The sequence below is a fragment of the Arachis ipaensis genome, chromosome B6, assembly GCF_059453495.1.
Source record: "Arachis ipaensis isolate K30076 ecotype BB chromosome B6, ASM5945349v1, whole genome shotgun sequence".
Classification (NCBI taxonomy): Eukaryota; Viridiplantae; Streptophyta; class Magnoliopsida; order Fabales; family Fabaceae; genus Arachis; species Arachis ipaensis.
This window is the reverse complement of record NC_142441.1, coordinates 107,087,065-107,096,242: the sequence shown is the minus strand read 5'-3', so window position 1 is coordinate 107,096,242 and position 9,178 is coordinate 107,087,065. Positions and strand designations below refer to the sequence as shown.

Genomic DNA, 9,178 nt, shown 5'->3' with positions numbered 1-9,178 from the left:
AAGATGTAAATGATTATTTACCCAAAACTTGCTTATTTCCTAAGAAAGCACATGAAACTACCCTAAAACCATAAAGAAAAGGTCAGTGAAACTGGCCAAAATGCCCTGGCATCACATGCATGTACCTTTTTCTCATCCCTTCTCATCAAGTTTCATCAATCTGAGCCTTCCATCTTGACTTTGTCCCCAAGAAAGAATTCTGACCCTTGATGAACTTTTGATTCTTGACAGCTCCATCTGTTCTATTTTTGCTTCTTCCTCCACGTAGCTACAGTAGCTACCTTCTATCATGGATGAACAAAAGTAGAAACGAGTTTCACCACAAAGATCTTCTTCTTTGACCGAGGTCGATTGCTTCTACATTTGGTATGAAGATCTTAAAGCTTCTTCTTCACATCTTGCCTTTAGTGGCAAAAATCTCAGCCATGCCATGCTTTAGATCTTCTTTTTTCAAAGGCCATCTTTACCCTAGCCTTTTTTCCTTCTTCATAGCTTTACTGCTTTTCTGATAACTTCTTCTTTCTTCCTTCCTGTATGACATGACCGAATGCAAAGAGAGAGAGGTGAGAGAAGAGAGAAAAAGCTTTGGATGAAATAAATGAAATTCAAACAAATTAAATCCCACTTCTATTCCCCTATGCATAGTAACATGTGGAGCATTGATTGCCATCAAATCAATTTAAGTTTTCTTTCAGTTACCAAGGCAAGTAATTAAACCAATTTAATTTTGAATTCCATTCCACAAGGAGAGTAGGTAACCGAACCAAGCTTGCTCCAATTCCTTTCTTTCTTCTTCAATTTCGGACCAACATGTTGTTGGATAAAAAGGAAGCATTATTTTGGGCTTCACATAAGTTTTCTGGCCCAATAAGCATTTGCTTATGCAAAAAATAATTCAGCCACTTTGCTTCGAATTATTTTTGCACCAAGGTTGAATGCTTTCTCATCATATTGGACTCATGTGACTTTTGGCCCAATAAAAATCTTCACACTCAACAAAATTATTAAACAACCAATTAGAATAAAAAATCAAATTAATAACTTTGTAATAATGTTTGATCATTATTATATTTCAAGTTTTTCAAACTCAACAATCTCCTCCTTGATGACAAACATTATTAAAAATGAATTGAAAAAGGTTAAGGATTAAGAGAACTCCCTTGAAGATTTTGAATCCCCCCTTTCCATTTATCATATAGCTCCCCCTTAATGTGTGCATTTTTTCAGTGGAAGCAGTACTTGTACCATGCTTTAAGTAGTTCCAAAAGAAATATACGTATTCACCACATGGAACCTTAAGAAGCAAAGAACATGCTAAAAATTGATTTTTGAGCAAATGGATAAAAATAATCAGATAATATGTTGCTCAAAAAGTGTTCTTGTAAAACAGAGTATGCCAGAGTACATTCAGAGTACATTTCAATAAATGGTCAAGACTCAACATACTGCTTATAATAACATGTTCAGATCATAAACAAATCCCTGCCAATAAAAATATTTCCTGCCAATCAAAGCAATAAATCAAGCAAAGAAACATATAGCCAATATTCAGTTATCAAAACAAAGTATCAAAAATGTTGGCATGAAGCAATAATCATCAGAAAACTAAAAAAAAAATCAGAAATCAGAGCACAAGAATTGGATTGGAACTATCAGAGCACAAGAATTGGATTGGCAGTTCCAATTCTATTTTCAACAAATTAGCCCATTTTCTTTTCTTTTTAATGTTCCTCCCCCTTTTGTCATCAAGGAGGGACCCTGCAAAAAATATTGTGAGAAGCAATGCAATGCAATCCATAGTCATTAAACAAAACAAGTAGTTAAGTTATGGTTACAGTCATCCAAATCAAAATAAACAGTTCAAATAAAACAGTCCAAAATAAACTAAGTCCATAACACCAAAGAAATTTTGTGGTTGATTTTCTTGCATACAGAATAACACATCCATCAATCACCTTCTAATTTTTAACAATTTTTTTCAAATTTAAGATCTTCACATTTAACAACACATATAAATACCTTGAAGTAAGGACACCCGAAGAACACTCTATTTGGGTTCTGCACTATTTGAGACCGGGTGACTATAGCATACATCCCACACTTGCACTTAGGGTGTTCTTATTTTCTAAAATTCCTCTTACCCCCAAAAGTGGTGCTTTCAATGCTCAATCTATCACTGGCAAATCTCCCACCACGATGCCTACTTGTTGTCAACGTGTTGCCTCCCGTCGCCATCTCCAATTAACTTACCTTAGTCTACAATAGTCTTGGTCAAAAGCACAGAAGAAAAATCAATTATGGATTACGTTGGAAGAGGGTTGAAAGATAAACCCAAATTTTATAAAATTTCCAGGACAAAGGTTGGTGACTAATCTATCCCATTCAAAATGACGTTGTTTGGAGTAGCCATAAAACGATGTCATTTTGGCCACGTGTACAAGGACTAATGTATCCTAGAAGCAACGCGTATCAGTGAACCTGACATGTCACACTAATCACCTCCACGTGGGAGAGAGAGAGAGTGTGTGTTCTATAAACCAACTAAACCTGGACTAGGGACATATATGGCGTATATCTAATAATTTTGAAGACCGAAAACCTAGTTAATTTTTTTAGAAGACAAATTTGTTGGATGGTCAAATTCTTGGAGTCCTATTTGAGGTATTACTCTAAATATTATTATATATCTTTTTTAATTTTTGGTCTCTTCAAAAAAATTTTCAAGTTCTTCCACTGCTCATACGAGTCTCATAGGATAATATTTAGACCTAAACTTTGAGACCTCCACCTCTAGTTTAAAATAGAAAACTGGATAAGAGATTGTCGTTTTGCCAGGCATTCCAACTACAATATTAATTAACTATGTCTCATTTTATATCTTTTTTTATTATATATAGTTTGTTACATCAACCATTGACACTAGAGAAACAAATAGCATTGGATTACTAAATAACAAACTACAAATTAAAATTAGTTAATTTTTTTATTTCTGCACCTAACCACTAATTTCCTCGAACTTTTTGGCTATTCTGTTAAACTCTCTGTCCAAAATCAACGAATCTTGCTTACGTGTAATGTTAACTTATTACGTGTCAAAAAACTATTCCAAGGACAAAATGCCCCTGTCGTGTCAGTAGGACAAGTAAACCCCTAAAAAAATTTTTAATGACACTTAAACTCCTAACCAATTAAAAACATATATAGACATATACACCCATAATGAACCACAAAGTAGGACAAGTAACCTTAAATTTCAACAAGACATTGTACCTATTGTTGCAGTGGTTGCTGACCTCGGTCAGTGGTGGCCTTAGTTCCTTAGTTTTCCTTATAATTTTTCTTCTCTACAAAACTTTGATATGAGTGTAGTGAAAGCTACCTCATCAAGTTTAATCGCCCTTCCCTTTCTAACCATTCTCTTCTTGATCTCTGTTCAAGCGGTACCTGAAGGTTCAAAGAGTGCTTGTTTAGGTGAAGAGTGATCAGGCATCTGTTAGTCCGGTAGGATGGCGAGGCTGAATCCAGAGAGCGTGGGAATGGTACCTGCAAAGGCACTCCGACGCCAAGTCAGAGAACTAAAGAGGTAGCAGATAAGTGAATAGGATTGAATTATCATACCTGGGGGAGTGATGAGACTCCTCTTTTTGGGGGTGGCAGTGGGGTGGGTAGGGGCGGGTTTTTGCCTTACCTGACCCCGCCCGGCCATCCTTTTACATAGGTATAACCCGCCCTATCACTATCTACGGGTAGTAAACTACAGTACCTAACCCTCCCCTACGGGTACCCGCCCCACCCCTATATGCCCCTATAAAAATTAAATATCATTTATATTTTTATATATTCATATATAAATTAAGACAAAAACTTAAAATTTATAGATAAATTAAAATACAAATATAAAATTCATACAATGTCATTAGCTCAAATAACTTGAATTTTAAAAAAAGAGAGTGTTAGATCACTACAAATTTAACATAATAAAGAAATAACAATATTAGATTTAAAATAGCCTTCAATCCTTATTCTTGATTACTTTTCATATCTTCATCATCATTAAAAGTTTGCAAATAAAGATTTAAAGTTAAAAATCAAAAGAGATAACAATTAACAAATTAATTGGTACTATGTAAAAAATTAACATAAATATAAAAATACTTAGTAGATCTAAACAAAATAAAAATACAAACAAACAAAAATAATTCAAGTAATATATGATGACAATAAATAGCATATTAGTCTTCTTAACATAAATTGAAACAATATGGCATATATGACAATAAACAGCAAGAAGTAGTGTTAGCTAACACTATTTAATATTTGTATCATGTTTTGCAATCCTGAGCTATTCTTTTATTATTGTGTAAATAAATGATGAGCGAATAATTTATACGATTTTTGGCATTATTTTTACATAGTTTTACTTTTTAGTATGATTTAGTTAGTTTTTAATATATTTTTATTAGTTTATAAATAAAAATCACATTTCTGGACTTTACTATGAGTTTGTGTGTTTTTCTGTGATTTCAGGTATTTTTTGGCTGAAATTGAGGGACTTGAGCAAAAATCTGATTTAGAGGCTGAAAAAGGACTGCAGATGCTGTTGGATTCTGACCTCCCTGCACTCAAAGTAGATTTTCTGGAGCTACAGGAGTCCAAATGGCGCACTCTTAACTGAGTTGGAAAGTAGACATCCAGGGCTTTCCAGCAATATATAATAGTTTATACTTTGCCCAAGTTTAGATGACGTAAACTGGCATTCAACGCCAACTTTCTGCCCTATTCTGGCGTTAAACGCCAGAAACAAGTTGCAAAGCAGAGTTAAATGCCAGAAACAAGTTACAAACTGGAATTTAACTCCAAGGAAGACCTCTACATGTGAAAGCTTCAATTCTCAGTCCAAGCACACACCAAGTGGGCCCGGAAGTGGATTTCTGCATCATTTACACATTTCTGTAAACCCTAGTTACTAGTTTAGTATAAAAACTACTTTTAGTGATTTTTTGATCATCTCTGAAACACATTATGTAACTTTTACGTTCTAAGACCTCCATAGGAGGCTGGCCACTCGGCCATATCTACCCTATTTTCACTTATGTATTTTCAACGGTAGAGTTTCTACACACCATAGATTAAGGTGTGGAGCTCTGCTGTTTCTCATGAATTAATGCAAAGTACTATTATTTTTCTATTCAACTCAAGCCTATTTCTTCTCTAAGATATTCATTCGCATACAAGAACATGATGAATGTGATGATTATGTGACGCTCATCACCATTCTCACTTATGAACGCGTGCCTGACAAACACTTCCGTTCTACATGAAAGCAACTTTGAATGCATATCTCTTAGCCTCCTAATTTATGATCAGAGTCTTTGTGGTATAGGCAAGAATTATTGGCGGCCATTCTTGAGATTCGGAAAGTCTAAACCTTGTCTGTGGTATTCCGAGTAGGATCTGGGAAGGGATGGCTGTGACGAGCTTCAAACTCGCGAGTGCTGGGCGTAGTGACAGACGCAAAAGGATTACTGAATCCTATTCCAGCATGATCGAGAACCGACATATGATTAGCCATACAATGACAGCGCATTTGGACCATTTTCACTGAGAGGACGAGATGTAGCCATTGACAACGGTGATGCCCAACATACAGCTTGCCATGGAAAGGAGTATGAATGATTGGATGAAAGCAGTAGGAAAGCAGAGGTTCAGAAGGAATAAAAGCATCTCCATACGCTTATCTGAAATTCTCACCAATGAATTACATAAGTATTTCTATTCTATTTTATATTTTAATTATCAAATCTCGATAACCAATTGAATCCGCCTGACTGAGATTTACAAGGTGACCATAGCTTGCTTCAAACCGACAATCTCCATGGGATCGACCCTTCCTCACGTAAGGTTTATTACTTGGCCGACCCAATGCACTTGCTGGTTAGTTGTGCGAAGTTGTGACAAAGAACTAAGATTATGAACGTGCGTATAAAGTTTTTGGCGCCGTTACCAAGGAATGAACGATCACAATTTTGTGCACCAAGTTTTTGGCGCCGTTGCCGGGGATAGTTCGAGTTTGGACAACTGACGGTTCATCTTGTTGCTCAGATTAGGTAATTTTATTTTAATTTTAAGCTTTTTATTTTTATTTTTTCTATTTTCGAAAAAAATTAAAAAAAATTCAAAAAAAATTATTTTATTCTATATTCTTTAGAATTTTTAAGAATGAATTCTAGAGTTTCATCATGATCTGTTGAAGCCTGGCTGGCTGTAAAACCATGTCTAAATTATTTTGGACTGAGGCTTCCTCTTCACATGCTTGAACTATGTATGCTGAAACTTGGCTGGCCATTGGCCATGTCTAGTGTTTTGGACCGGAGCTTTCACTGAAAGCTTGGCTGGCTAGTAAGCCATGTCTAATTCCTGGATCATAGCTTTAGACTAACATTGGATGATTCCTGGAATTCTCATTAGAAATTTTGAAATCATTATTTTCTTTTTCAAAATAATTTACGAAAAATATACAAAAAAATTAATAAAATCGTAAAATCAAAAAAATAATTTGATTTTTATTGTTTGAGTCTTGTGTCAATTTTTAAGTTTGGTGTCAATTGCATCTTTTTAATTTCATTAAAATTTTCGAAAACCCATGCATGGTGTTCTTCATAATCTTCAAGTTGTTCTTGATGATCTTCTTTGTTTGATCTTTGCATTTTCATGTTTTGTGTCTTTTCTTGTTTTTCATATGCATTTTCAAATTGTTAGTGTCTAAAGTTTGAAAATTTCTAAGTTTGGTGTCTTGCATGTTTTTCTTTTATTAAAAATTTTCAAAAATAAGTTCTTGGTGTTCATCTTGACATTCAAAGTGTTCTTGGTGTTCATCTTGACATTCAAAGTGTTCTTGCATGCCTCATGTGTTTTGATCTTGAATTTTTATGTTTTACATCATTTTTATGTTTTTCTCTCTCCTCATTAAAAATTAAAAAAAATTATCTTTCCCTTTTTCTTCTCATAAATTTCGAATATTTGAGTTGAATTTTTCAAAAAATTTTCAAAATTTAGTTGTTTCTTATGAGTCAAATCAAATTTTCAATTTAAAAATTCTATCTTTTTCAAATTTTTTTTAAAAAAAATCAAATCTTTTTCATTTTTCTTTCATATTTTCGAAAATTCAAATTGATTTTTAAAAATCTTTTTCTTATTTTATTCCATATTTTTCAAAATCTTTACTAACAATTAATGTGATTGATTCAAAAAAATTTTTGAGTTTGTTACTTGCCTAGTAAGAAAGGTTCAATCTTTAAATTTTAAAATCATATCTTTTTGTTTCTTGTTAGTCAAGTAATCAACTTCAATTTTCAAAATCAAATCTTTTTAATTTCCAATTCAAATCTTTCTCAAAATGATTTTCAATCATATATTTTTCAATGTCAATCACATCTTTTTCAAAATCAATTTCGAAATATTTTCTAACCTCTTTTCTTTTCAAAATTGATTTTCAAATCTTTTTCCAATTAATCTTATCTTGTTTGATTCTTATCTTTTTCAAAACCACCTAACTAATTCTCTCTCTCCAATTTTCGAAAATCACTAACCTCTTTTTCAAAATTCCTTTTTAATTAACTATTTATTTTAAATTCTAATTTAATTTAATTTCATTTTTCTTTTTAAAAAACTTTCGAATTTTAACTTCAAATTTTAAATTAAAAACAAAAATATTTTTATTTTAGTTTATTTAATTTTCGAATTCTTCCCTCTCTCATCTCCTTCTATTTATTTATTTATCTACTAACACCCCTCTTTCACTCAAAAATTCGAACCCACTCTTCTCCTCTGTGTTCGAATTCTTATCTTTTCCTTCTTCCATTCTTCTCTTCTCACACTCATATAAGGAATCTCTATACTGTGACATAGAGGATTCCATATTTTCTTTTCTGTTCTCTTCTTTTTCATATGAGCAGGAACAAGGATAAGAACATTCTTGTTGAAGCTGATCCTGAACCTGAAAGGACTTTGAAGAGGAAGCTAAGGGAAGCTAAATCACAACTCTCTAGAGAAAATCTGACAGAATTTTTCGAAAAAGAAGGAGACATGGCCGAACCCAACAACAATGCAAGAAAGATGCTTGGTGACTTCACTGTACCAAATTCCAACTTACATGAAAGAAACATCTCAATCCCTGCCATTGGAGCAAACAATTTTGAGCTAAAGCCTCAATTAGTTTCTCTGATGCAACAGAATGCAAGTTTCATGGACTTCCATCAGAAGATCCTTTTCAATTCTTAACTGAATTCTTGCAAATCTGTGATACTATTAAGACCAATGGGGTTGATCCTGAGGTCTACAGGCTTATGCTTCTCCCGTTTGCTGTAAGAGACAGAGCTAGAATATGGTTGGACTCTCAACCTAAAGATAGCCTGAACTCTTGGGATAAGCTGGTCACGGCTTTCTTAGCCAAGTTCTTTCCTCCTCAAAAGCTTAGCAAGCTTAGAGTGGATGTTCAAACCTTTAAACAGAGAGAAGGTGAATCCCTCTATGAAGCTTGGGAGAGATACAAGGAACTGACCAAAAAGTGTCCTTCTGACATGCTTTCAGAATGGACCATCCTGGATATATTCTATGATGGTCTGTCTGAACTATCAAAGATGTCACTGGACCATTCTGCAGGTGGATCCATTCACCTAAAGAAAACGCCTGCAGAAGCTCAGGAATTCATTGACATGGTTGCAAATAACCAGTTCATGTACACTTCTGAAAGGAATCCTGTGAGTAATGGGACGCCTCAGAGGAAGGGAGTTCTTGAAATTGATACTCTGAATGCCATATTGGCTCAGAATAAAATATTGACTCAGCAAGTCAATATGATTTCTCAGAGTCTGAATGGATTGTAAGCTGCATCCAACAGTACTAAAGAGGCATGTTCTGAAGAAAAAGCTTATGATCCTGAGAACCCTGCAATAGCAGAGGTGAATTACATGGGGGAACCCTATGGAAACACCTATAATCCCTCATGGAGAAATCATCCAAATTTCTCATGGAAGGATCAACAAAAACCTCAACAAGGCTTTAATAATGGTGGAAGAAACAGGTTTAGCAATAGCAAGCCTTTTCCATCATCCTCTCAGCAACAGACAGAGAATTCTGAGCAGAATCCATCTAGCTTAGCAAATATAGTCTCTGGTCT

At 34.1% G+C, this 9,178-nt stretch overlaps 1 non-coding gene across 1 annotated transcript; it reads right to left on the bottom strand.

Annotated features, from left to right (window-relative positions):
* Positions 1-8,477: 8,477 nt before the first annotated feature.
* LOC148562214 (small nucleolar RNA R71) lies at positions 8,478-8,585 on the bottom strand. The gene has a single exon (XR_015886816.1). It is a non-coding gene; the product is annotated as a small nucleolar RNA R71 (small nucleolar RNA).
* Between the last annotated feature and the right edge of the window lie 593 nt (positions 8,586-9,178).